This window comes from Paroedura picta, chromosome 1 (assembly GCF_049243985.1).
Source record: "Paroedura picta isolate Pp20150507F chromosome 1, Ppicta_v3.0, whole genome shotgun sequence".
Lineage (NCBI taxonomy): Eukaryota > Metazoa > Chordata > Lepidosauria > Squamata > Gekkonidae > Paroedura > Paroedura picta.
The window spans coordinates 160,549,194-160,576,801 of NC_135369.1; positions in this window are offsets into that span (position 1 = coordinate 160,549,194).

Sequence of the window (27,608 nt, forward strand, 5' to 3'; positions counted from 1 at the left end):
TGGGAGTGTAAATGGGATGAAGTGAATAGGAGTAAGCATGTGAAAGTCTGAATGGGTATGAATGGGAGTGCGATTGGGGGTGTGATTGTGATGGAATGAATGGGAGTGTAAATGGGATGAAGTGAATGGGAGTAAGCATGTGAAAGTCTGAATGGGTATGAATGGGGGTACGATTTGGGGTGTGATTGTGATGGAATGAATGGGAGTGTAAATGTGTTGAAGTGAATAGGAGTAAGCATGTGAAAGTCTGAATGGGTATGAATGGGAGTGCGATTGGGGGTGTGATTGTGATGGAATGAATGGGAGTGTAAATGGGATGAAGTGAATGGGAGTAAGCATGTGAAAGTCTGAATGGGTATGAATGGGGGTGCGATTGGGGGTGTGATTGTGATGGAATGAATGGGAGTGTAAATGGGATGAAGTGAATGGGAGTAAGCATGTGAAAGTCTGAATGGGTATGAATGGGGGTGCGATTGGGGGTGTGATTGTGATGGAATGAATGGGAGTGTAAATGGGATGAAGTGAATGGGAGTAAGCATGTGAAAGTATGAATGGGTATGAATGGGGGTGCGATTGGGGGTGTGATTGTGATGGAATGAATGGGAGTGTAAATGGGATGAAGTGAATGGGAATAAGCATGTGAAAGTCTGAATGGGTATGAATGGGGGTGCGATTGGGGGTGTGATTGTGATGGAATGAATGGGAGTGTAAATGGGATGAAGTGAATGGGAATAAGCATGTGAAAGTCTGAATGGGTATGAATGGGGTTGCGATTGGGGGTGTGATTGTGATGGAATGAATGGGAGTGTAAATGGGATGAAGTGAATGGGAGTAAGCATGTGAAAGTCTGAATGGGTATGAATGGGGGTGCGATTGGGGGTGTGATTGTGATGGAATGAATGGGAGTGTACATGGGATGAAGTGAATGGGAGTAAGCATGTGAAAGTCTGAATGGGTATGAATGGGGGTGCGATTGGGGGTGTGATTGTGATGGAATGAATGGGAGTGTACATGGGATGAAGTGAATGGGAGTAAGCATGTGAAAGTCTGAATGGGTATGAATGGGGGTGCGATTGGGGGTGTGATTGTGATGGAATGAATGGGAGTGTACATGGGATGAAGTGAATGGGAGTAAGCATGTGAAAGTCTGAATGGGTATGAATGGGGGTGCGATTGGGGGTGTGATTGTGATGGAATGAATGGGAGTGTAAATGGGATGAAGTGAATGGGAATAAGCATGTGAAAGTCTGAATGGGTATGAATGGGGGTGCGATTGGGGATGTGATTGTGATGGAATGAATGGGAGTGTACATGGGATGAAGTGAATGGGAGTAAGCATGTGAAAGTCTGAATGGGTATGAATGGGGGTGCGATTGGGGGTGTGATTGTGATGGGATGAATGGGAGTGTACATGGGATGAAGTGAATGGGAGTAAGCATGTGAAAGTCTGAATGGGTATGAATGGGGGTGCGATTGGGGATATGATTGTGATGGGATGAATGGGAGTGTACATGGGATGAAGTGAATGGGAGTAAGCATGTGAAAGTCTGAATGGGTATGAATGGGGGTGCGATTGGGGGTGTGATTGTGATGGGATGAATGGGAGTGTACATGGGATGAAGTGAATGGGAGTAAGCATGTGAAAGTCTGAATGGGTATGAATGGGGGTGCGATTGGGGGTGTGATTGTGATGGAATGAATGGGAGTGTAAATGGGATGAAGTGAATGGGAGTAAGCATGTGAAAGTCTGAATGGGTATGAATGGGGGTGCGATTCGGGGTGTGATTGTGATGGAATGAATGGGAGTGTACATGGGATGAAGTGAATGGGAGTAAGCATGTGAAAGTCTGAATGGGTATGAATGGGGGTGCGATTGGGGGTGTGATTGTGATGGAATGAATGGGAGTGTACATGGGATGAAGTGAATGGGAGTAAGCATGTGAAAGTATGAATGGGTATGAATGGGGGTGCGATTGGGGGTGTGATTGTGATGGAATGAATGGGAGTGTAAATGGGATGAAGTGAATGGGAATAAGCATGTGAAAGTCTGAATGGGTATGAATGGGGTTGCGATTGGGGGTGTGATTGTGATGGAATGAATGGGAGTGTAAATGGGATGAAGTGAATGGGAGTAAGCATGTGAAAGTCTGAATGGGTATGAATGGGGTTGCGATTGGGGATGTGATTGTGATGGAATGAATGGGAGTGTAAATGGGATGAAGTGAATGGGAGTAAGCATGTGAAAGTCTGAATGGGTATGAATGGGGGTGCGATTGGAGATGTGATTGTGATGGAATGAATGGGAGTGTAAATGGGATGAAGTGAATGGGAGTAAGCATGTGAAAGTATGAATGGGTATGAATGGGGTTGCGATTGGGGGTGTGATTGTGATGGAATGAATGGGAGTGTACATGGGATGAAGTGAATGGGAGTAAGCATGTGAAAGTCTGAATGGGTATGAATGGGAGTGCGATTGGGGGTGTGATTGTGATGGAATGAATGGGAGTGTACATGGGATGAAGTGAATAGGAGTAAGCATGTGAAAGTCTGAATGGGTATGAATGGGAGTGCGATTGGGGGTGTGATTGTGATGGAATGAATGGGAGTGTACATGGGATGAAGTGAATGGGAGTAAGCATGTCAAAGTGTGAATGGGTATGAATGGGGTTGCGATTGGGGGTGTGATTGTGATGGAATGAATGGGAGTGTACATGGGATGAAGTGAATAGGAGTAAGCATGTGAAAGTCTGAATGGGTATGAATGGGAGTGCGATTGGGGGTGTGATTGTGATGGAATGAATGGGAGTGTACATGGGATGAAGTGAATGGGAGTAAGCATGTGAAAGTCTGAATGGGTATGAATGGGGTTGCGATTGGGGGTGTGATTGTGATGGAATGAATGGGAGTGTACATGGGATGAAGTGAATGGGAGTAAGCATGTCAAAGTGTGAATGGGTATGAATGGGGTTGCGATTGGGGGTGTGATTGTGATGGAATGAATGGGAGTGTACATGGGATGAAGTGAATGGGAGTAAGCATGTCAAAGTGTGAATGGGTATGAATGGGGGTGCGATTGGGGGTGTGATTGTGATGGAATGAATGGAAGTGTACATGGGATGAAGTGAATGGGAGTAAGCATGTGAAAGTCTGAATGGGTATGAATGGGGGTGCGATTGGGGGTGTGATTGTGATGGAATGAATGGGAGTGTACATGGGATGAAGTGAATGGGAGTAAGCATGTGAAAGTCTGAATGGGTATGAATGGGGGTACGATTTGGGGTGTGATTGTGATGGAATGAATGGGAGTGTAAATGTGTTGAAGTGAATAGGAGTAAGCATGTGAAAGTCTGAATGGGTATGAATGGGGGTGCGATTGGGGGTGTGATTGTGATGGAATGAATGGGAGTGTAAATAGGATGAAGTGAATGGGAGTAAGCATGTGAAAGTCTGAATGGGTATGAATGGGGATGTGATTGTGATGGGATGAATGGGAGTGTAAATGGGATGAAGTGAATGGGAGTAAGCATGTGAAAGTCTGAATGGGTATGAATGGGGGTGCGATTGGGGATGTGATTGTGATGGAATGAATGGGAGTGTACATGGGATGAAGTGAATGGGAGTAAGCATGTGAAAGTCTGAATGGGTATGAATGGGGGTACGATTTGGGGTGTGATTGTGATGGAATGAATGGGAGTGTAAATGTGTTGAAGTGAATAGGAGTAAGCATGTGAAAGTCTGAATGGGTATGAATGGGGGTGCGATTGGGGGTGTGATTGTGATGGAATGAATGGGAGTGTAAATGGGATGAAGTGAATGGGAGTAAGCATGTGAAAGTCTGAATGGGTATGAATGGCTGTGCGATTGGGGGTGTGATTGTGATGGAATGAATGGGAGTGTACATGGGATGAAGTGAATGGGAGTAAGCATGTGAAAGTCTGAATGGGTATGAATGGGGATGTGATTGTGATGGGATGAATGGGAGTGTAAATGGGATGAAGTGAATGGGAGTAAGCATGTGAAAGTCTGAATGGGTATGAATGGGGGTGCGATTGGGGATGTGATTGTGATGGAATGAATGGGAGTGTACATGGGATGAAGTGAATGGGAGTAAGCATGTGAAAGTCTGAATGGGTATGAATGGCTGTGCGATTGGGGGTGTGATTGTGATGGAATGAATGGGAGTGTAAATGGGATGAAGTGAATGGGAGTAAGCATGTGAAAGTCTGAATGGGTATGAATGGCTGTGCGATTGGGGGTGTGATTGTGATGGAATGAATGGGAGTGTACATGGGATGAAGTGAATGGGAGTAAGCATGTGAAAGTCTGAATGGGTATGAATGGGGGTGCGATTGGGGGTGTGATTGTGATGGAATGAATGGGAGTGTAAATGGGATGAAGTGAATGGGAGTAAGCATGTGAAAGTATGAATGGGTATGAATGGCTGTGCGATTGGGGGTGTGATTGTGATGGAATGAATGGGAGTGTACATGGGATGAAGTGAATGGGAGTAAGCATGTGAAAGTCTGAATGGGTATGAATGGCTGTGCGATTGGGGGTGTGATTGTGATGGAATGAATGGGAGTGTAAATGTGATGAAGTGAATGGGAGTAAGCATGTGAAAGTCTGAATGGGTATGAATGGGGGTGCGATTGGAGATGTGATTGTGATGGAATGAATGGGAGTGTACATGGGATGAAGTGAATGGGAGTAAGCATGTGAAAGTATGAATGGGTATGAATGGGGTTGCGATTGGGGGTGTGATTGTGATGGAATGAATGGGAGTGTACATGGGATGAAGTGAATGGGAGTAAGCATGTGAAAGTCTGAATGGGTATGAATGGGAGAGCGATTGGGGATGTGATTGTGATGGAATGAATGGGAGTGTAAATAGGATGAAGTGAATGGGAGTAAGCATGTGAAAGTCTGAATGGGTATGAATGGCTGTGCGATTGGGGGTGTGATTGTGATGGAATGAATGGGAGTGTACATGGGATGAAGTGAATGGGAGTAAGCATGTGAAAGTATGAATGGGTATGAATGGGGGTGCGATTGGGGGTGTGATTGTGATGGAATGAATGGGAGTGTAAATGGGATGAAGTGAAAGGGAGTAAGCATGTGAAAGTCTGAATGGGTATGAATGGGGATGTGATTGTGATGGAATGAATGGGAGTGTAAATGGGATGAAGTGAATGGGAGTAAGCATGTGAAAGTATGAATGGGTATGAATGGGGGTGCGATTGGGGGTGTGATTGTAATGGAATGAATGGGAGTGTACATGGGATGAAGTGAATGGGAGTAAGCATGTGAAAGTCTGAATGGGTATGAATGGGGGTGCGATTGGGGATGTGATTGTGATGGAATGAATGGGAGTGTACATGGGATGAAGTGAATGGGAGTAAGCATGTGAAAGTCTGAATGGGTATGAATGGCTGTGCGATTGGGGGTGTGATTGTGATGGAATGAATGGGAGTGTACATGGGATGAAGTGAATGGGAGTAAGCATGTGAAAGTCTGAATGGGTATGAATGGCTGTGCGATTGGGGGTGTGATTGTGATGGAATGAATGGGAGTGTACATGGGATGAAGTGAATGGGAGTAAGCATGTGAAAGTCTGAATGGGTATGAATGGGGTTGCGATTGGGGGTGTGATTGTGATGGAATGAATGGGAGTGTACATGGGATGAAGTGAATGGGAGTAAGCATGTGAAAGTCTGAATGGGTATGAATGGGGGTGCGATTGGGGGTGTGATTGTGATGGAATGAATGGGAGTGTAAATGGGATGAAGTGAATGGGAGTAAGCATGTCAAAGTGTGAATGGGTATGAATGGGGTTGCGATTGGGGGTGTGATTGTGATGGAATGAATGGGAGTGTAAATGGGATGAAGTGAATGGGAGTAAGCATGTGAAAGTCTGAATGGGTATGAATGGGGTTGCAATTGGGGGTGTGATTGTGATGGAATGAATGGGAGTGTACATGGGATGAAGTGAATGGGAGAAAGCATGTGAAAGTCTGAATGGGTATGAATGGGGGAGCGATTGGGGGTGTGATTGTGATGGAATGAATGGGAGTGTACATGGGATGAAGTGAATGGGAGTAAGCATGTGAAAGTCTGAATGGGTTTGAATGGGGGAGCGATTGGGGGTGTGATTGTGATGGAATGAATGGGAGCGTAAATGTGTTGAAGTGAATAGGAATAAGCATGTGAAAGTCTGAATGGGTATGAATGGTGGTGCGATTGGGGGTGTGATTGTGATGGAATGAATGGGAGTGTACATGGGATGAAGTGAATGGGAGTAAGCATGTGAAAGTCTGAATGGGTATGAATGGGGGTGCGATTGGGGGTGTGATTGTGATGGAATGAATGGGAGTGTACATGGGATGAAGTGAATGGGAGTAAGCATGTGAAAGTCTGAATGGGTATGAATGGGGGTGCGATTGGGGGTGTGATTGTGATGGAATGAATGGGAGTGTACATGGGATGAAGTGAATGGGAGTAAGCATGTGAAAGTCTGAATGGGTATGAATGGTGGTGCGATTGGGGGTGTGATTGTGATGGAATGAATTGGAGTGTAAATGTGATGAAGTGAATGGGAGTAAGCATGTGAAAGTCTGAATGGGTATGAATGGGGGTGCGATTGGGGGTGTGATTGTGATGGAATGAATGGGAGTGTAAATGGGATGAAGTGAATGGGAGTAAGCATGTGAAAGTCTGAATGGGTATGAATGGGGGTGCGATTGGGGGTGTGATTGTGATGGAATGAATGGGAGTGTAAATGGGATGAAGTGAATGGGAATAAGCATGTGAAAGTCTGAATGGGTATGAATGGGGGTGCGATTTGGGGTGTGATTGTGATGGAATGAATGGGAGTGTAAATGTTTTGAAGTGAATAGGAATAAGCATGTGAAAGTCTGAATGGGTATGAATGGGGGTGCGATTGGGGGTGTGATTGTGATGGAATGAATGGGAGTGTAAATGGGATGAAGTGAATGGGAGTAAGCATGTGAAAGTCTGAATGGGTATGAATGGGGGTGCGATTGGGGGTGTGATTGTGATGGAATGAATGGGAGTGTAAATGTTTTGAAGTGAATAGGAATAAGCATGTGAAAGTCTGAATGGGTATGAATGGGGGAGCGATTGGGGGTGTGATTGTGATGGAATGAATGGGAGTGTAAATGGGATGAAGTGAATGGGAGTAAGCATGTGAAAGTCTGAATGGGTATGAATGGGGGTGCGATTGGGGGTGTGATTGTGATGGCATGAATGGGAGTGTAAATGGGATGAAGTGAATGGGAGTAAGCATGTGAAAGTCTGAATGGGTATGAATGGGGGTGCGATTGGGGGTGTGATTGTGATGGAATGAATGGGAGTGTAAATGTGATGAAGTTAATGGGAATAAGCATGTGAAAGTCTGAATGGGTATGAATGGGGGTGCGATTGGGGGTGTGATTGTGATGGAATGAATGGGAGTGTAAATGTGATGAAGTTAATGGGAATAAGCATGTGAAAGTCTGAATGGGTATGAATGGGGGTGCGATTGGGGGTGTGATTGTGATGGAATGAATTGGAGTGTAAATGTGATCAAGTTAATGGGAATAAGCATGTGAAAGTCTGAATGGGTATGAATGGGGGTGCGATTGGGGGTGTGATTGTGATGGAATGAATGGGAGTGTAAATGGGATGAAGTGAATGGGAGTAAGCATGTAAAAGTCTGATTGGGTATGAATGGAAGTGCGATTGGGGGTGTGATTGTGATGGAATGAATGGGAGTCTAAATGTGATGAAGTGAATGGGAGTAAGCATGTGAAAGTCTGAATGGGTATGAATGGGGGTGCGATTGGGGGTGTGATTGTGATGGAATGAATGGGAGTGTAAATGGGATGAAGTGAAGGGGAGTAAGCATGTGAAAGTCTGAATGGGTATGAATGGGGGTGCGATTGGGGGTGTGATTGTGATGGAATGAATTGGAGTGTAAATGTGATGAAGTTAATGGGAATAAGCATGTGAAAGTCTGAATGGGTATGAATGGGGGTGCGATTGGGGGTGTGATTGTGATGGAATGAATGGGAGTGTAAATGGGATGAAGTGAATGGGAGTAAGCATGTGAAAGTCTGAATGGGTATGAATGGGGGTGCGATTGGGGGTGTGATTGTGATGGAATGAATGGGAGTGTAAATGGGATGAAGTGAATGGGAGTAAGCATGTGAAAGTCTGAATGGGTATGAATGGGGGTGCGATTGGGGATGTGATTGTGATGGAATGAATTGGAGTGTAAATGTGATGAAGTTAATGGGAATAAGCATGTGAAAGTCTGAATGGGTATGAATGGGGGTGCGATTGGGGGTGTGATTGTGATGGAATGAATGGGAGTGTAAATGGGATGAAGTGCATGGGAGTAAGTATGTGAAATTCTGAATGGGTATGAATGGGGGAGCGATTGGGGGTGTGATTGTGATGGAATGAATGGGAGTGTAAATGGGATGAAGTGAATGGGAGTAAGCATGTGAAAGTCTGAATGGGTATGAATGGGGGTGCGATTGGGGGTGTGATTGTGACGGAATGAATGGAAGTGTAAATGGGATGAAGTGAATGGGAGTAAGCATGTGAAAGTCTGAATGGGTATGAATGGGGGTGCGATTGGGGGTGTGATTGTGATGGAATGAATGGGAGTGTAAATGGGATGAAGTGAATGGGAGTAAGCATGTGAAAGTCTTAATGGGTATGAATGGGGGTGCGATTGGGGGTGTGATTGTGATGGAATGAATGGGAGTGTAAATGGGATGAAGTGAATGGGAGTAAGCATGTGAAAGTCTGAATGGGTATGAATGGGGGTGCGATTGGGGGTGTGATTGTGATGGAATGAATGGGAGTGTAAATGTTTTGAAGTGAATAGGAATAAGCATGTGAAAGTCTGAATGGGTATGAATGGGGGAGCGATTGGGGGTGTGATTGTGATGGAATGAATGGGAGTGTAAATGGGATGAAGTGAATGGGAGTAAGCATGTGAAAGTCTGAATGGGTATGAATGGGGGTGCGATTGGGGGTGTGATTGTGATGGCATGAATGGGAGTGTAAATGGGATGAAGTGAATGGGAGTAAGCATGTGAAAGTCTGAATGGGTATGAATGGGGGTGCGATTGGGGGTGTGATTGTGATGGAATGAATGGGAGTGTAAATGTGATGAAGTTAATGGGAATAAGCATGTGAAAGTCTGAATGGGTATGAATGGGGGGCGATTGGGGGTGTGATTGTGATGGAATGAATTGGAGTGTAAATGTGATCAAGTTAATGGGAATAAGCATGTGAAAGTCTGAATGGGTATGAATGGGGGTGCGATTGGGGGTGTGATTGTGATGGAATGAATGGGAGTGTAAATGGGATGAAGTGAATGGGAGTAAGCATGTAAAAGTCTGATTGGGTATGAATGGAAGTGCGATTGGGGGTGTGATTGTGATGGAATGAATGGGAGTCTAAATGTGATGAAGTGAATGGGAGTAAGCATGTGAAAGTCTGAATGGGTATGAATGGGGGTGCGATTGGGGGTGTGATTGTGATGGAATGAATGGGAGTGTAAATGGGATGAAGTGAAGGGGAGTAAGCATGTGAAAGTCTGAATGGGTATGAATGGGGGTGCGATTGGGGGTGTGATTGTGATGGAATGAATTGGAGTGTAAATGTGATGAAGTTAATGGGAATAAGCATGTGAAAGTCTGAATGGGTATGAATGGGGGTGCGATTGGGGGTGTGATTGTGATGGAATGAATGGGAGTGTAAATGGGATGAAGTGAATGGGAGTAAGCATGTGAAAGTCTGAATGGGTATGAATGGGGGTGCGATTGGGGATGTGATTGTGATGGAATGAATTGGAGTGTAAATGTGATGAAGTTAATGGGAATAAGCATGTGAAAGTCTGAATGGGTATGAATGGGGGTGCGATTGGGGGTGTGATTGTGATGGAATGAATGGGAGTGTAAATGGGATGAAGTGCATGGGAGTAAGCATGTGAAAGTCTGAATGGGTATGAATCGGGGTGCGATTGGGGGTGTGATTGTGACGGAATGAATGGAAGTGTAAATGGGATGAAGTGAATGGGAGTAAGCATGTGAAAGTCTGAATGGGTATGAATGGGGGTGCGATTGGGGGTGTGATTGTGATGGAATGAATGGGAGTGTAAATGGGATGAAGTGAATGGGAGTAAGCATGTGAAAGTCTTAATGGGTATGAATGGGGGTGCGATTGGGGGTGTGATTGTGATGGAATGAATGGGAGTGTAAATGGGATGAAGTGAATGGGAGTAAGCATGTGAAAGTCTTAATGGGTATGAATGGGGGTGCGATTGGGGGTGTGATTGTGATGGAATGAATGGGAGTGTAAATGGGATGAAGTGAATGGGAGTAAGCATGTGAAAGTCTGAATGGGTATGAATGGGGGTGCGATTGGGGGTGTGATTGTGATGGAATGAATGGAAGTGTAAATGGGATAAAGTGAATGGGAGTAAGCATGTGAAAGTCTGAATGGGTATGAATGGGGGTGCGATTGGGGGTGTGATTGTGATGGAATGAATGGGAGTGTAAATGTGATGAAGTGAATGGGAATAAGCATGTGAAAGTCTGAATGGGTATGAATTGGGGTGCGATTGGGGATGTGATTGTGATGGAATGAATTGGAGTGTAAATGTGATGAAGTTAATGGGAATAAGCATGTGAAAGTCTGAATGGGTATGAATGGGGGTGCGATTGGGGGTGTGATTGTGATGGAATGAATGGGAGTGTAAATGTGTTGAAGTGAATAGGAGTAAGCATGTGAAAGTCTGAATGGGTATGAATGGGGGAGCGATTGGGGGTGTGATTGTGATGGAATGAATGGGAGTGTAAATGTGATGAAGTTAATGGGAATAAGCATGTGAAAGTCTGAATGGGTAGGAATGGGGGTGCGATTGGGGGTGTGATTGTGATGGAATGAATGGGAGTGTAAATGGGATGAAGTGAATGGGAATAAGCATGTGAAAGTCTGAAAGGGTCTGAATGGGGGTGCGATTGGGGGTGTGATTGTGATGGAATGAATGGGAGTGTAAATGGGATGAAGTGAATGGGAGTAAGCATGTGAAAGTATGAATGGGTAGGAATGGGGGTGCGATTGGGGGTGTGATTGTGATGGAATGAATGGGAGTGTAAATGGGATGAAGTGAATGGGAATAAGCATGTGAAAGTCTGAAAGGGTATGAATGGGGGTGCGATTGGGGGTGTGATTGTGATGGAATGAATGGGATTGTGAATGGGATGAAGTGAATGGGAGTAAGCATGTGAAAGTCTGAATGGGTAGGAATGGGGGTGCGATTGGGGGTGTGATTGTGATGGAATGAATGGGAGTGTAAATGGGATGAAGTGAATGGGAATAAGCATGTGAAAGTCTGAATGGGTAGGAATGGGGGTGCGATTGGGGGTGTGATTGTGATGGAATGAATGGGAGTGTAAATGGGATGAAGTGAATGGGAGTAAGCATGTGAAAGTCTGAAAGGGTATGAATGGGGGTGCGATTGGGGGTGTGATTGTGATGGAATGAATGGGAGTGTAAATGGGATGAAGTGAATGGGAGTAAGCATGTGAAAGTCTGAATGGGTATGAATGGGGGAGCGATTGGGGATGTGATTGTGATGGAATGAATGGGAGTGTAAATGGGATGAAGTGAATGGGAGTAAGCATGTGAAAGTCTGAATGGGTATGAATGGGGGTGCGATTGGGGGTGTGATTGTGATGGAATGAATGGGAGTGTAAATGGGATGAAGTGAATGGGAATAAGTATGTGAAAGTGTGAATGGTATGAATGGGAGAGCGATTGGGGATGTGATTGTGATGGAATGAATGGGAGTGTAAATAGGATGAAGTGAATGGGAGTAAGCATGTGAAAGTCTGAATGGGTATGAATGGGGGAGCGATTGGGGGTGTGATTGTGATGGAATGAATGGGAGTGTAAATGTGATGAAGTGAATGGGAGTAAGCATGTGAAAGTCTGAATGGGTATGAATGGGGGAGCGATTGGGGGTGTGATTGTGATGGAATGAATGGGAGTGTAAATGTGATAAAGTGAATGGGAGTAAGCATGTGAAAGTCTGAATGGGTATGATTGGGGGTGCGATTGGGGGTGTGATTGTGATGGAATGAATGGGAGTGTAAATGTGATAAAGTGAATGGGAGTAAGCATGTGAAAGTCTGAAAGGGTATGAATGGGGGTGCGATTGGGGGTGTGATTGTGATGGAATGAATGGGATTGTGAATGGGATGAAGTGAATGGGAGTAAGCATGTGAAAGTCTGAATGGGTAGGAATGGGGGTGCGATTGGGGGTGTGATTGTGATGGAATGAATGGGAGTGTAAATGGGATGAAGTGAATGGGAATAAGCATGTGAAAGTCTGAATGGGTAGGAATGGGGGTGCGATTGGGGGTGTGATTGTGATGGAATGAATGGGAGTGTAAATGGGATGAAGTGAATGGGAGTAAGCATGTGAAAGTCTGAATGGGTATGAATGGGGGTGCGATTGGGGGTGTGATTGTGATGGAATGAATGGGAGTGTAAATGGGATGAAGTGAATGGGAGTAAGCATGTGAAAGTCTGAATGGGTATGAATGGGGGAGCGATTGGGGATGTGATTGTGATGGAATGAATGGGAGTGTAAATGGGATGAAGTGAATGGGAGTAAGCATGTGAAAGTCTGAATGGGTATGAATGGGGGAGCGATTGGGGGTGCGATTGTGATGGAATGAATGGGAGTGTAAATGTGATAAAGTGAATGGGAGTAAGCATGTGAAAGTCTGAATGGGTATTAATGGGGGTGCGATTGGGGGTGTGATTGTGATGGAATGAATGGGAGTGTAAATGGGATGAAGTGAATGGGAGTAAGCATGTGAAAGTCTGAATGGGTATGAATGGGGGTGCGATTTGGGGTGTGATTGTGATGGAATGAATGGGAGTGTAAATGTGTTGAAGTGAATAGGAGGAAGCATGTGAAAGTCTGAATGGGTATGAATGGGAGTGCGATTGGGGGTGTGATTGTGATGGAATGAATGGGAGTGTAAATGGGATGAAGTGAATGGGAATAAGCATGTGAAAGTCTGAATGGGTATGAATGGGGGTGCGATTGGGGGTGTGATTGTGATGGAATGAATGGGAGTGTAAATGGGATGAAGTGAACGGGAATAAGCATGTGAAAGTGTGAATGGGTATGAATGGGGGTGCGATTGGGGGTGTGATTGTGATGGAATAAATGGGAGTGTAAATGGGATGAAGTGAATGGGAGTAAGCATGTGAAAGTCTGAATGGGTATGAATCGGGGTGCGATTGGGGATGTGATTGTGATGGAATGAATGGGAGTGTAAATGGGATGAAGTGAATGGGAGTAAGCATGTGAAAGTGTGAATGGGTATGAATGGGGGTGCGATTGGGGGTGAGATTGTGATGGAATGAATGGGAGTGTAAATGGGATGAAGTGAATGGGAGTAAGCATGTAAAAGTCTGAATGGGTATGAATGGGGGTGCGATTGGGGGTGTGATTGTGATGGAATGAATGGGAGTGTAAATGGGATGAAGTGAATGGGAGTAAGCATGTGAAAGTCTGAATGGGTATGAATGGGGGTGCGATTGGGGGTGTGATTTTGGTGGAATGAATGGGAGTGGACATGGGATGAAGTGAATGGGAGTAAGCATGTGAAAGTCTGAATGGGTATGAATGGGGATGTGATTGTGATGGAATGAATGGGAGTGTAAATGGGATGAAGTGAATGGGAGTAAGCATGTGAAAGTGTGAATCGGTATGAATGGGGGTGAGATTGGGGGTGTGATTGTGATGGAATGAATGGGAGTGTAAGTGTGATGAAGTGAATGGGAGTAAGCATGTGAAAGTATGAATGGGTATGAATGGGGGTGCGATTGGGGGTGTGATTTTGGTGGAATAAATGGGAGTGTAAATGGGATGAAGTGAATGGGAGTAAGCATGTGAAAGTCTGAATGGGTATGAATGGGGGTGCGATTGGGGGTGTGATTTTGGTGGAATAAATGGGAGTGTAAATGGGATGAAGTGAATGGGAGTAAGCATGTGAAAGTCTGAATGGGTATGAATGGGGGTGCGATTGGGGGTGTGATTTTGGTGGAATGAATGGGAGTGGACATGGGATGAAGTGAATGGGAGTAAGCATGTGAAAGTCTAAATGGGTATGAATGGGGATGTGATTGTGATGGAATGAATGGGAGTGTAAATGGGATGAAGTGAATGGGAGTAAGCATGTGAAAGTCTGAATGGGTATGAATGGGGGTGCGATTGGGGGTGTGATTTTGGTGGAATAAATGGGAGTGTAAATGGGATGAAGTGAATGGGAGTAAGCATGTGAAAGTATGAATGGGTATGAATGGGGATGTGATTTTGATGGAATAAATGGGAGTGTAAATGGGATGAAGTGAAGGGGAGTAAGCATGTGAAAGTCTGAATGGGTATGAATGGGGGTGCGATTGTGATGGAATAAATGGGAGTGTAATTGGATGAACTGAATGGGAGTAAGCATGTGAAAGTCTGAATGGGTATGAATGGGGGTGCGATTTGGGGTGTGATTGTGATGGAATGAATGGGAGTGTAAATGGGATGAAGTGAATGGGAGTAAGCATGTGAAAGTATGAATGGGTATGAATGGGGATGTGATTTTGATGGAATAAATGGGAGTGTAAATGGGATGAAGTGAAGGGGAGTAAGCATGTGAAAGTCTGAATGGGTATGAATGGGGGTGCGATTGGGGGTGTGATTGTGATGGAATAAATGGGAGTGTAAATGGGATGAAGTGAATGGGAGTAAGCATGTGAAAGTATGAATGGGGATGAATGGGGATGTGATTGTGATGGAATGAATGGGAGTGTAAATGGGATGAAGTGAATGGGAGTAAGCATGTGAAAGTATGAATGGGTATGAATGGGGGTGCGATTGGGGATGTGATTGTGATGGAATAAATGGGAGTGTAAATGGGATGAAGTGAATGGGAGTAAGCATGTGAAAGTCTGAATGGGTATGAATGGGGGTGCGATTGGGGGTGTGATTGTGATGGAATGAATGGGAGTGTACATGGGATGAAGTGAATGGGAGTAAGCATGTGAAAGTATGAATGGGTATGAATGGGGGTGCGATTGGGGGTGTGATTTTGATGGAATGAATGGGAGTGTAAATGGGATGAAGTGAATGGGAATAAGCATGTGAAAGTATGAATGGGTATGAATGGGGGTGCGATTGGGGGTGTGATTGTGATGGAATGAATGGGAGTGTAAATGGGATGAAGTGAATGGGAGTAAGCATGTGAAAGTCTAAATGGGTATGAATGGGGTTGCGATTGGGGGTGTGATTGTGATGGAATGAATGGGAGTGTAAATGTGATGAAGTGAATGGGACTAGGCATGTAAAAATCTGAATGGGTATGAATGGGGGTGCGATTGGGGGTGTGATTGTGATGGAATGAATGGGAGTGTACATGGGATGAAGTGAATGGGAGTAAGCATGTGAAAGTATGAATGGGTATGAATGGGGGTGCGATTGGGGGTGTGATTGTGATGGAATGAATGGGAGTGTACATGGGATGAAGTTAATGGGAGTAAGCATGTGAAAGTATGAATGGGTATGAATGGGGGAGCAATTGGGGATGTGATTTTGATGGAATAAATGGGAGTGTAATTGGATGAACTGAATGGGAGTAAGCATGTGAAAGTCTGAATGGGGGTTCGATTGGGGGTGTGATTGTGATGGAATGAATGGGAGTGTAAATGGGATGAAGTGAATGGGAGTAAGCATGTGAAAGTCTGAATGGGTATGAATGGGGATGTGATTGTGATGGAATAAATGGGAGTGTAAATGTGATGAAGTGAATAGGTGCAAGTATGTGAAAGTCTGAATGGGTATGAATGGGGGTGCGATTGGGGGTGTGATTGTGATGGGATGAATGGGAGTGTAAATGTGATGAAGTGAATGGGAGTAAGCATGTGAAAGTCTGAATGGGTATGAATGGGGATGTGATTGTGATGGAATGAATGGGAGAGTAAATGGGATGAAGTGAATGGGAGTAAGCATGTGAAAGTATGAATGGGGATGAATGGGGGTGCGATTGGGGATGTGATTTTGATGGAATAAATGGGAGTGTAAATGGGATGAAGTGAAGGGGAGTAAGCATGTGAAAGTCTGAATGGGTATGAATGGGGGTGCGATTGGGGATGTGATTTTGATGGAATAAATGGGAGTGTAAATGGGATGAAGTGAAGGGGAGTAAGCATGTGAAAGTCTGAATGGGTATGAATGGGGGTGCGATTGGGGGTGTGATTTTGGTGGAATGAATGGGAGTGGACATGGGATGAAGTGAATGTGAGTAAGCATGTGAAAGTATGAATGGGTATGAATGGGGGTGCGATTGGGGGTGTGATTTTGGTGGAATAAATGGGAGTGTAAATGGGATGAAGTGAATGGGAGTAAGCATGTGAAAGTATGAATGGGTATGAATGGGGATGTGATTGTGATGGAATGAATGGGAGTGTAAATGTGTTGAAGTGAATAGGAGGAAGCATGTGAAAGTCTGAATGGGTATGAATGGGAGTGCGATTGGGGGTGTGATTGTGATGGAATGAATGGGAGTGTAAATGGGATGAAGTGAATGGGAGTAAGCATGTGAAAGTCTGAATGGGTATGAATGGGGGTGCGATTGGGGGTGTGATTGTGATGGAATGAATGGGAGTGTAAATGGGATGAAGTGAACGGGAATAAGCATGTGAAAGTGTGAATGGGTATGAATGGGGGTGCGATTGGGGGTGTGATTGTGATGGAATAAATGGGAGTGTAAATGGGATGAAGTGAATGGGAGTAAGCATGTGAAAGTCTGAATGGGTATGAATCGGGGTGCGATTGGGGATGTGATTGTGATGGAATGAATGGGAGTGTAAATGGGATGAAGTGAATGGTAGTAAGCATGTGAAAGTGCGAATGGGTATGAATGGGGGTGCGATTGGGGGTGTGATTGTGATGGAATAAATGGGAGTGTAAATGGGATGAAGTGAACGGGAATAAGCATGTGAAAGTCTGAATGGGTATGAATCGGGGTGCGATTGGGGATGTGATTTTGATGGAATGAATGGGAGTGTAAATGGGATGAAGTGAATGGGAGTAAGCATGTGAAAGTGTGAATGGGTATGAATGGGGGTGCGATTGGGGGTGAGATTGTGATGGAATGAATGGGAGTGTAAATGGGATGAAGTGAATGGGAATAAGCATGTGAAAGTGTGAATTGGTATGAATGGGGGTGCGATTGTGGATGTGATTGTGATGGAATGAATGGGAGTGTAAATGGGATGAAGTGAATGGGAGTAAGCATGTGAAAGTCTGAATGGGTATGAATGGGGATGTGATTGTGATGGAATGAATGGGAGTGTAAATGGGATGAAGTGAATGGGAGTAAGCATGTGAAAGTCTGAATGGGTATGAATGGGGATGTGATTGTGATGGAATGAATGGGAGTGTAAATGGGATGAAGTGAATGGGAGTAAGCATGTGAAAGTCTGAATGGGTATGAATGGGGGTGAGATTGGGGGTGTGATTGTGATGGAATGAATGGGAGTGTAAGTGTGATGAAGTGAATGGGAGTAAGCATGTGAAAGTATGAATGGGTATGAATGGGGGTGCGATTGGGGGTGTGATTTTGGTGGAATAAATGGGAGTGTAAATGGGATGAAGTGAATGGGAGTAAGCATGTGAAAGTCTGAATGGGTATGAATGGGGGTGCGATTGGGGGTGTGATTTTGGTGGAATAAATGGGAGTGTAAATGGGATGAAGTGAATGGGAGTAAGCATGTGAAAGTCTGAATGGGTATGAATGGGGGTGCGATTGGGGGTGTGATTTTGGTGGAATGAATGGGAGTGGACATGGGATGAAGTGAATGGGAGTAAGCATGTGAAAGTCTAAATGGGTATGAATGGGGATGTGATTGTGATGGAATGAATGGGAGTGTAAATGGGATGAAGTGAATGGGAGTAAGCATGTGAAAGTCTGAATGGGTATGAATGGGGGTGCGATTGGGGGTGTGATTTTGGTGGAATAAATGGGAGTGTAAATGGGATGAAGTGAATGGGAGTAAGCATGTGAAAGTATGAATGGGTATGAATGGGGGTGCGATTGGGGGTGTGATTTTGGTGGAATAAATGGGAGTGTAAATGGGATGAAGTGAATGGGAGTAAGCATGTGAAAGTATGAATGGGTATGAATGGGGATGTGATTTTGATGGAATAAATGGGAGTGTAAATGGGATGAAGTGAAGGGGAGTAAGCATGTGAAAGTCTGAATGGGTATGAATGGGGGTGCGATTGTGATGGAATAAATGGGAGTGTAATTGGATGAACTGAATGGGAGTAAGCATGTGAAAGTCTGAATGGGTATGAATGGGGGTGCGATTTGGGGTGTGATTGTGATGGAATGAATGGGAGTGTAAATGGGATGAAGTGAATGGGAGTAAGCATGTGAAAGTATGAATGGGTATGAATGGGGATGTGATTTTGATGGAATAAATGGGAGTGTAAATGGGATGAAGTGAAGGGGAGTAAGCATGTGAAAGTCTGAATGGGTATGAATGGGGGTGCGATTGGGGGTGTGATTGTGATGGAATAAATGGGAGTGTAAATGGGATGAAGTGAATGGGAGTAAGCATGTGAAAGTATGAATGGGGATGAATGGGGATGTGATTGTGATGGAATGAATGGGAGTGTAAATGGGATGAAGTGAATGGGAGTAAGCATGTGAAAGTATGAATGGGTATGAATGGGGGTGCGATTGGGGATGTGATTGTGATGGAATAAATGGGAGTGTAAATGGGATGAAGTGAATGGGAGTAAGCATGTGAAAGTCTGAATGGGTATGAATGGGGGTGCGATTGGGGGTGTGATTGTGATGGAATGAATGGGAGTGTACATGGGATGAAGTGAATGGGAGTAAGCATGTGAAAGTATGAATGGGTATGAATGGGGGTGCGATTGGGGGTGTGATTGTGATGGAATGAATGGGAGTGTAAATGGGATGAAGTGAATGGGAGTAAGCATGTGAAAGTCTAAATGGGTATGAATGGGGGTGCGATTGGGGGTGTGATTGTGATGGAATGAATGGGAGTGTACATGGGATGAAGTGAATGGGAGTAAGCATGTGAAAGTCTGAATGGGTATGAATGGGGGTGCGATTGGGGGTGTGATTGTGATGGAATGAATGGGAGTGTACATGGGATGAAGTGAATGGGAGTAAGCATGTGAAAGTATGAATGGGTATGAATGGGGGTGCGATTGGGGGTGTGATTGTGATGGAATGAATGGGAGTGTACATGGGATGAAGTTAATGGGAGTAAGCATGTGAAAGTATGAATGGGTATGAATGGGGGAGCAATTGGGGATGTGATTTTGATGGAATAAATGGGAGTGTAATTGGATGAACTGAATGGGAGTAAGCATGTGAAAGTCTGAATGGGGGTTCGATTGGGGGTGTGATTGTGATGGAATGAATGGGAGTGTAATTGGATGAAGTGAATGGGAGTAAGCATGTGAAAGTCTGAATGGGTATGAATGGGGTGCGATTGGGGGTGTGATTGTGATTCAATTAATGGGAGTGTAAATGGGATGAAGTGAATGGGAGTAAGCATGTGAAAGTCTGAATGGGTATGAATGGGGATGTGATTGTGATGGAATAAATGGGAGTGTAAATGTGATGAAGTGAATAGGTGCAAGTATGTGAAAGTCTGAATGGGTATGAATGGGGGTGCGATTGGGGGTGTGATTGTGATGGGATGAATGGGAGTGTAAATGTGATGAAGTGAATGGGAGTAAGCATGTGAAAGTCTGAATGGGTATGAATGGGGATGTGATTGTGATGGAATGAATGGGAGTGTAAATGGGATGAAGTGAATGGGAGTAAGCATGTGAAAGTATGAATGGGGATGAATGGGGGTGCGATTGGGGATGTGATTTTGATGGAATAAATGGGAGTGTAAATGGGATGAAGTGAAGGGGAGTAAGCATGTGAAAGTCTGAATGGGTATGAATGGGGGTGCGATTGGGGATGTGATTTTGATGGAATAAATGGGAGTGTAAATGGGATGAAGTGAAGGGGAGTAAGCATGTGAAAGTCTGAATGGGTATGAATGGGGGTGCGATTGGGGGTGTGATTTTGGTGGAATGAATGGGAGTGGACATGGGATGAAGTGAATGGGAGTAAGCATGTGAAAGTCTAAATGGGTATGAATGGGGATGTGATTGTGATGGAATGAATGGGAGTGTAAATGGGATGAAGTGAATAGGAGGAAGCATGTGAAAGTCTGAATGGGTATGAATGGGAGTGCGATTGGGGGTGTGATTGTGATGGAATGAATGGGAGTGTAAATGGGATGAAGTGAATGGGAGTAAGCATGTGAAAGTCTGAATGGGTATGAATGGGGGTGCGATTGGGGGTGTGATTGTGATGGAATGAATGGGAGTGTAAATGGGATGAAGTGAACGGGAATAAGCATGTGAAAGTGTGAATGGGTATGAATGGGGGTGCGATTGGGGGTGTGATTGTGATGGAATAAATGGGAGTGTAAATGGGATGAAGTGAATGGGAGTAAGCATGTGAAAGTGTGAATGGGTATGAATGGGGGTGCGATTGGGGGTGAGATTGTGATGGAATGAATGGGAGTGTAAATGGGATGAAGTGAATGGGAGTAAGCATGTGAAAGTGTGAATGGGTATGAATGGGGGTGCGATTGGGGGTGAGATTGTGATGGAATGAATGGGAGTGTAAATGGGATGAAGTGAATGGGAATAAGCATGTGAAAGTGTGAATTGGTATGAATGGGGGTGCGATTGTGGATGTGATTGTGATGGAATGAATGGGAGTGTAAATGGGATGAAGTGAATGTGAGTAAGCATGTGAAAGTTTGAATGGGTAAGAATGGGGGTGCGATTGGGGGTGTGATTTTGGTTGAATGAATGGGAGTGGACATGGGATGAAGTGAATGGGAGTAAGCATGTGAAAGTCTGAATGGGTATGAATGGGGATGTGATTGTGATGGAATGAATGGGAGTGTAAATGGGATGAAGTGAATGGGAGTAAGCATGTGAAAGTCTGAATGGGTATGAATGGGGGTGCGATTGGGGGTGTGATTTTGGTGGAATAAATGGGAGTGTAAATGGGATGAAGTGAATGGGAGTAAGCATGTGAAAGTATGAATGGGTATGAATGGGGGTGCGATTGGGGGTGTGATTTTGGTGGAATAAATGGGAGTGTAAATGGGATGAAGTGAATGGGAGTAAGCATGTGAAAGTATGAATGGGTATGAATGGGGGTGCGATTGGGGGTGTGATTTTGGTGGAATAAATGGGAGTGTAAATGGGATGAAGTGAATGGGAGTAAGCATGTGAAAGTATGAATGGGTATGAATGGGGATGTGATTTTGATGGAATAAATGGGAGTGTAAATGGGATGAAGTGAAGGGGAGTAAGCATGTGAAAGTCTGAATGGGTATGAATGGGGGTGCGATTGTGATGGAATAAATGGGAGTGTAATTGGATGAACTGAATGGGAGTAAGCATGTGAAAGTCTGAATGGGTATGAATGGGGGTGCGATTTGGGGTGTGATTGTGATGGAATGAATGGGAGTGTAAATGGGATGAAGTGAATGGGAGTAAGCATGTGAAAGTCTGAATGGGTATGAATGGGGGTGCGATTGGGGGTGTGATTGTGATGGAATAAATGGGAGTGTAAATGGGATGAAGTGAATGGGAGTAAGCATGTGAAAGTATGAATGGGTATGAATGGGGATGTGATTTTGATGGAATAAATGGGAGTGTAAATGGGATGAAGTGAAGGGGAGTAAGCATGTGAAAGTCTGAATGGGTATGAATGGGGGTGCGATTGGGGGTGTGATTGTGATGGAATGAATGGGAGTGTAAATGGGATGAAGTGAATGGGAGTAAGCATGTGAAAGTCTGAATGGGTATGAATGGGGGTGCGATTGGGGGTGTGATTGTGATGGAATAAATGGGAGTGTAAATGGGATGAAGTGAATGGGAGTAAGCATGTGAAAGTATGAATGGGGATGTGATTGTGATGGAATGAATGGGAGTGTAAATGGGATGAAGTGAATGGGAGTAAGCATGTGAAAGTCTGAATGGGTATGAATGGGGGTGCGATTGGGGGTGTGATTGTGATGGAATGAATGGGAGTGTACATGGGATGAAGTGAATGGGAGTAAGCATGTGAAAGTATGAATGGGTATGAATGGGGGTGCGATTGGGGGTGTGATTGTGATGGAATGAATGGGAGTGTAAATGGGATGAAGTGAATGGGAGTATGCATGTGAAAGTATGAATGGGTATGAATGGGGGTGCGATTGGGGATGTGATTGTGATGGAATAAATGGGAGTGTAAATGGGATGAAGTGAATGGGAGTAAGCATGTGAAAGTCTGAATGGGTATGAATGGGGGTGCGATTGGGGGTGTGATTGTGATGGAATGAATGGGAGTGTACATGGGATGAAGTGAATGGGAGTAAGCATGTGAAAGTATGAATGGGTATGAATGGGGGTGCGATTGGGGGTGTGATTGTGATGGAATGAATGGGAGTGTAAATGGGATGAAGTGAATGGGAGTAAGCATGTGAAAGTATGAATGGGTATGAATGGGGGTGCGATTGGGGGTGTGATTGTGATGGAATGAATGGGAGTGTACATGGGATGAAGTGAATGGGAGTAAGCATGTGAAAGTATGAATGGGTATGAATGGGGGTGCGATTGGGGGTGTGATTGTGATGGAATGAATGGGAGTGTAAATGGGATGAAGTGAAGGGGAGTAAGCATGTGAAAGTCTGAATGGGTATGAATGGGGGTGCGATTGGGGGTGTGATTTTGGTGGAATAAATGGGAGTGTAAATGGGATGAAGTGAATGGGAGTAAGCATGTGAAAGTATGAATGGGTATGAATGGGGATGTGATTGTGATGGAATGAATGGAAGTGTACATGGGATGAAGTGAATGGGAGTAAGCATGTGAAAGTATGAATGGGTATGAATGGGGGTGCGATTGGGGGTGTGATTGTGATGGAATGAATGGGAGTGTAAATGGGATGAAGTGAATGGGAGTAAGCATGTGAAAGTCTGAATGGGTATGAATGGGGGTGCGATTGGGGGTGTGATTTTGGTGGAATGAATGGGAGTGTAAATGGGATGAAGTGAATGGGAATAAGCATGTGAAAGTATGAATGGGTATGAATGGGGGTGCGATTTGGGGTGTGATTGTGATGGAATAAATGGGAGTGTAAATGGGATGAAGTGAAGGGGAGTAAGCATGTGAAAGTCTGAATGGGTATGAATGGGGGTGCGATTGGGGGTGTGATTGTGATGGAATGAATGGGAGTGTAAATGGGATGAAGTGAATGGGAGTAAGCATGTGAAAGTCTGAATGGGTATGAATGGGGGTGCGATTGGGGGTGTGATTGTGATGGAATGAATGGGAGTGTAAATGGGATGAAGTGAATGGGAGTAAGCATGTGAAAGTCTAAATGGGTATGAATGGGGGTGCGATTGGGGGTGTGATTGTGATGGAATGAATGGGAGTGTACATGGGATGAAGTGAATGGGAGTAAGCATGTGAAAGTATGAATGGGTATGAATGGGGGTGCGATTGGGGGTGTGATTGTGATGGAATGAATGGGAGTGTACATGGGATGAAGTTAATGGGAGTAAGCATGTGAAAGTATGAATGGGTATGAATGGGGGAGCAATTGGGGATGTGATTTTGATGGAATAAATGGGAGTGTAATTGGATGAACTGAATGGGAGTAAGCATGTGAAAGTCTGAATGGGTATGAATGGGGGTTCGATTGGGGGTGTGATTGTGATGGAATGAATGGGAGTGTAAATGGGATGAAGTGAATGGGAGTAAGCATGTGAAAGTCTGAATGGGTATGAATGGGGGTTCGATTGGGGGTGTGATTGTGATGGAATGAATGGGAGTGTAAATGTGATGAAGTGAATAGGTGCAAGTATGTGAAAGTCTGAATGGGTATGAATGGGGGTGCGATTGGGGGTGTGATTGTGATGGGATGAATGGGAGTGTAAATGTGATGAAGTGAATGGGAGTAAGCATGTGAAAGTCTGAATGGGTATGAATGGGGGTGCGATTGTGATGGAATAAATGGGAGTGTAAATGGGATGAAGTGAATGGGAGTAAGCATGTGAAAGTATGAATGGGTATGAATGGGGGTGCGATTGTGATGGGATGAATGGGAGTGTAAATGTGATGAAGTGAATGGGAGTAAGCATGTGAAAGTATGAATGGGGATGAATGGGGGTGCGATTGTGATGGAATGAATGGGAGTGTAAATGGGATGAAGTGAATGGGAGTAAGCATGTGAAAGTATGAATGGGTATGAATGGGGGTGCGATTGGGGATGTGATTTTGATGGAATAAATGGGAGTGTAAATGGGATGAAGTGAATGGGAGTAAGCATGTGAAAGTCTGAATGGGTATGAATGCGGGTGCGATTGTGATGGAATAAATGGGAGTGTAAATGGGATGAAGTGAATGGGAGTAAGCATGTGAAAGTATGAATGGGTATGAATGGGGGTGCGATTGGGGGTGTGATTTTGGTGGAATAAATGGGAGTGTAAATGGGATGAAGTGAAGGGGAGTAAGCATGTGAAAGTATGAATGGGTATGAATGGGGGTGCGATTGGGGATGTGATTTTGATGGAATAAATGGGAGTGTAAATGGGATGAAGTGAAGGGGAGTAAGCATGTGAAAGTCTGAATGGGTATGAATGGGGGTGCGATTGGGGGTGTGATTTTGGTGGAATGAATGGGAGTGGACATGGGATGAAGTGAATGGGAGTAAGCATGTGAAAGTCTAAATGGGTATGAATGGGGATGTGATTGTGATGGAATGAATGGGAGTGTAATTGGGATGAAGTGAATGTGAGTAAGCATGTGAAAGTCTGAATGGGTATGAATGGGGGTGCGATTGGGGGTGTGATTGTGATGGAATGAATGGGAGTGTAAATGGGATGAAGTGAATGGGAGTAAGCATGTGAAAGTATGAATGGGTATGAATGGGGGTGCGATTGGGGGTGTGATTGTGATGGAATGAATGGGAGTGTAAATGGGATGAAGTGAATGGGAGTAAGCATGTGAAAGTCTGAATGGGTATGAATGGGGGTGCGATTGGGGGTGTGATTTTGGTGGAATGAATGGGAGTGTAAATGGGATGAAGTGAATGGGAATAAGCATGTGAAAGTATGAATGGGTATGAATGGGGGTGCGATTTGGGGTGTGATTGTGATGGAATAAATGGGAGTGTAAATGGGATGAAGTGAAGGGGAGTAAGCATGTGAAAGTCTGAATGGGTATGAATGGGGGTGCGATTGGGGGTGTGATTGTGATGGAATAAATGGGAGTGTAAATGGGATGAAGTGAATGGGAGTAAGCATGTGAAAGTCTGAATGGGTATGAATGGGGGTGCGATTGGGGGTGTGATTGTGATGGAATGAATGGGAGTGTAAATGGGATGAAGTGAATGGGAGTAAGCATGTGAAAGTCTGAATGGGTATGAATGGGGGTGCGATTGGGGGTGTGATTGTGATGGAATGAATGGGAGTGTACATGGGATGAAGTGAATGGGAGTAAGCATGTGAAAGTATGAATGGGGATGAATGGGGGTGCGATTGGGGGTGTGATTGTGATGGAATGAATGGGAGTGTACATGGGATGAAGTTAATGGGAGTAAGCATGTGAAAGTCTGAATGGGTATGAATGGGGGTGCGATTGGGGGTGTGATTGTGATGGGATGAATGGGAGTGTACATGGGATGAAGTTAATGGGAGTAAGCATGTGAAAGTATGAATGGGTATGAATGGGGGTGCGATTGGGGGTGTGATTGTGATGGGATGAATGGGAGTGTAAATGTGATGAAGTGAATAGGTGCAAGTATGTGAAAGTCTGAATGGGTATGAATGGGGGTGCGATTGGGGGTGTGATTGTGATGGAATGAATGGGAGTGTACATGGGATGAAGTTAATGGGAGTAAGCATGTGAAAGTCTGAATGGGTATGAATGGGGGTGCGATTGGGGGTGTGATTGTGATGGGATGAATGGGAGTGTAAATTTGATGAAGTGAATAGGAGTAAGCATGTGAAAGTGTGAATGGGTATGAATGGGGGTGCGATTGGGGGTGTGATTGTGATGGGATGAATGGGAGTGTAAATGTGTTGAAGTGAATAGGAGTAAGCATGTGAAAGTGTGAATGGGTATGAATGGGGGTGCGATTGGGGGTGTGATTGTGATGGAATGAATGGGAGTGTAAATGGGATGAAGTGAATGGGAGTAAGCATGTGAAAGTCTGAATGGGTATGAATGGGGGTGCGATTGGGGGTGTGATTGTGATGGAATGAATGGGAGTGTAAATGTGTTGAAGTGAATAGGAGTAAGCATGTGAAAGTCTGAATGGGTATGAATAGCGGTGCGATTGGGGGTGTGATTGTGATGGAATGAATGGGAGTGTAAATGGGATGAAGTGAATGGGAGTAAGCATGTGAAAGTCTGAATGGGTATGAATGGGGGTGCGATTGGGGATGTGATTGTGATGGAATGAATGGGAGTGTAAATGGGATGAAGTGAATGGGAGTAAGCATGTGAAAGTCTGAATGGGTATGAATGGGGGTGCGATTGGGGATGTGATTGTGATGGAATGAATGGGAGTGTAAATGGGATGAAGTGAATGGGAGTAAGCATGTGAAAGTCTGAATGGGTAGGAATGGGGGTGCGATTGGGGGTGTGATTGTGATGGAATGAATGGGAGTGTAAATGTGATGAAGTGAATGGGAATAAGCATGTGAAAGTGTGAATGGGTACGAATGGGGGTGCGATTGGGGGTGTGATTTTGGTGGAATAAATGGGAGTGTAAATGGGATGAAGTGAATGGGAGTAAGCATGTGAAAGTATGAATGGGTATGAATGGGGGTGCGATTGGGGGTGTGATTGTGATGGAATGAATGGGAGTGTAAATGGGATGAAGTGAATGGGAGTAAGCATGTGAAAGTCTGAATGGGTATGAATGGGGGTGCGATTGGGGGTGTGATTGTGATGGAATGAATGGGAGTGTAAATGGGATGAAGTGAATGGGAGTAAGCATGTGAAAGTCTGAATGGGTATGAATGTGGGTGCGATTGGGGGTGTGATTGTGATGGAATGAATGGGAGTGTAAATGGGATGAAGTAAATGGGAGTAAGCATGTGAAAGTCTGAATGGGTATGAATGGGGGTGCGATTGGGGGTGCGATTGTGATGGAATGAATGGGAGTGTAAATGGGATGAAGTGAATAGGAGTAAGCATGTGAAAGTCTGAATGGGTATGAATGGGGGTGCGATTGGAGATGTGATTGTGATGGAATGAATGGGAGTGTAAATGGGATGAAGTGAATAGGAGTAAGCATGTGAAAGTCTGAATGGGTATGAATGGGGGTGCGATTGGGGGTGCGATTGTGATGGAATGAATGGGAGTGTAAATGGGATGAAGTGAATAGGAGTAAGCATGTGAA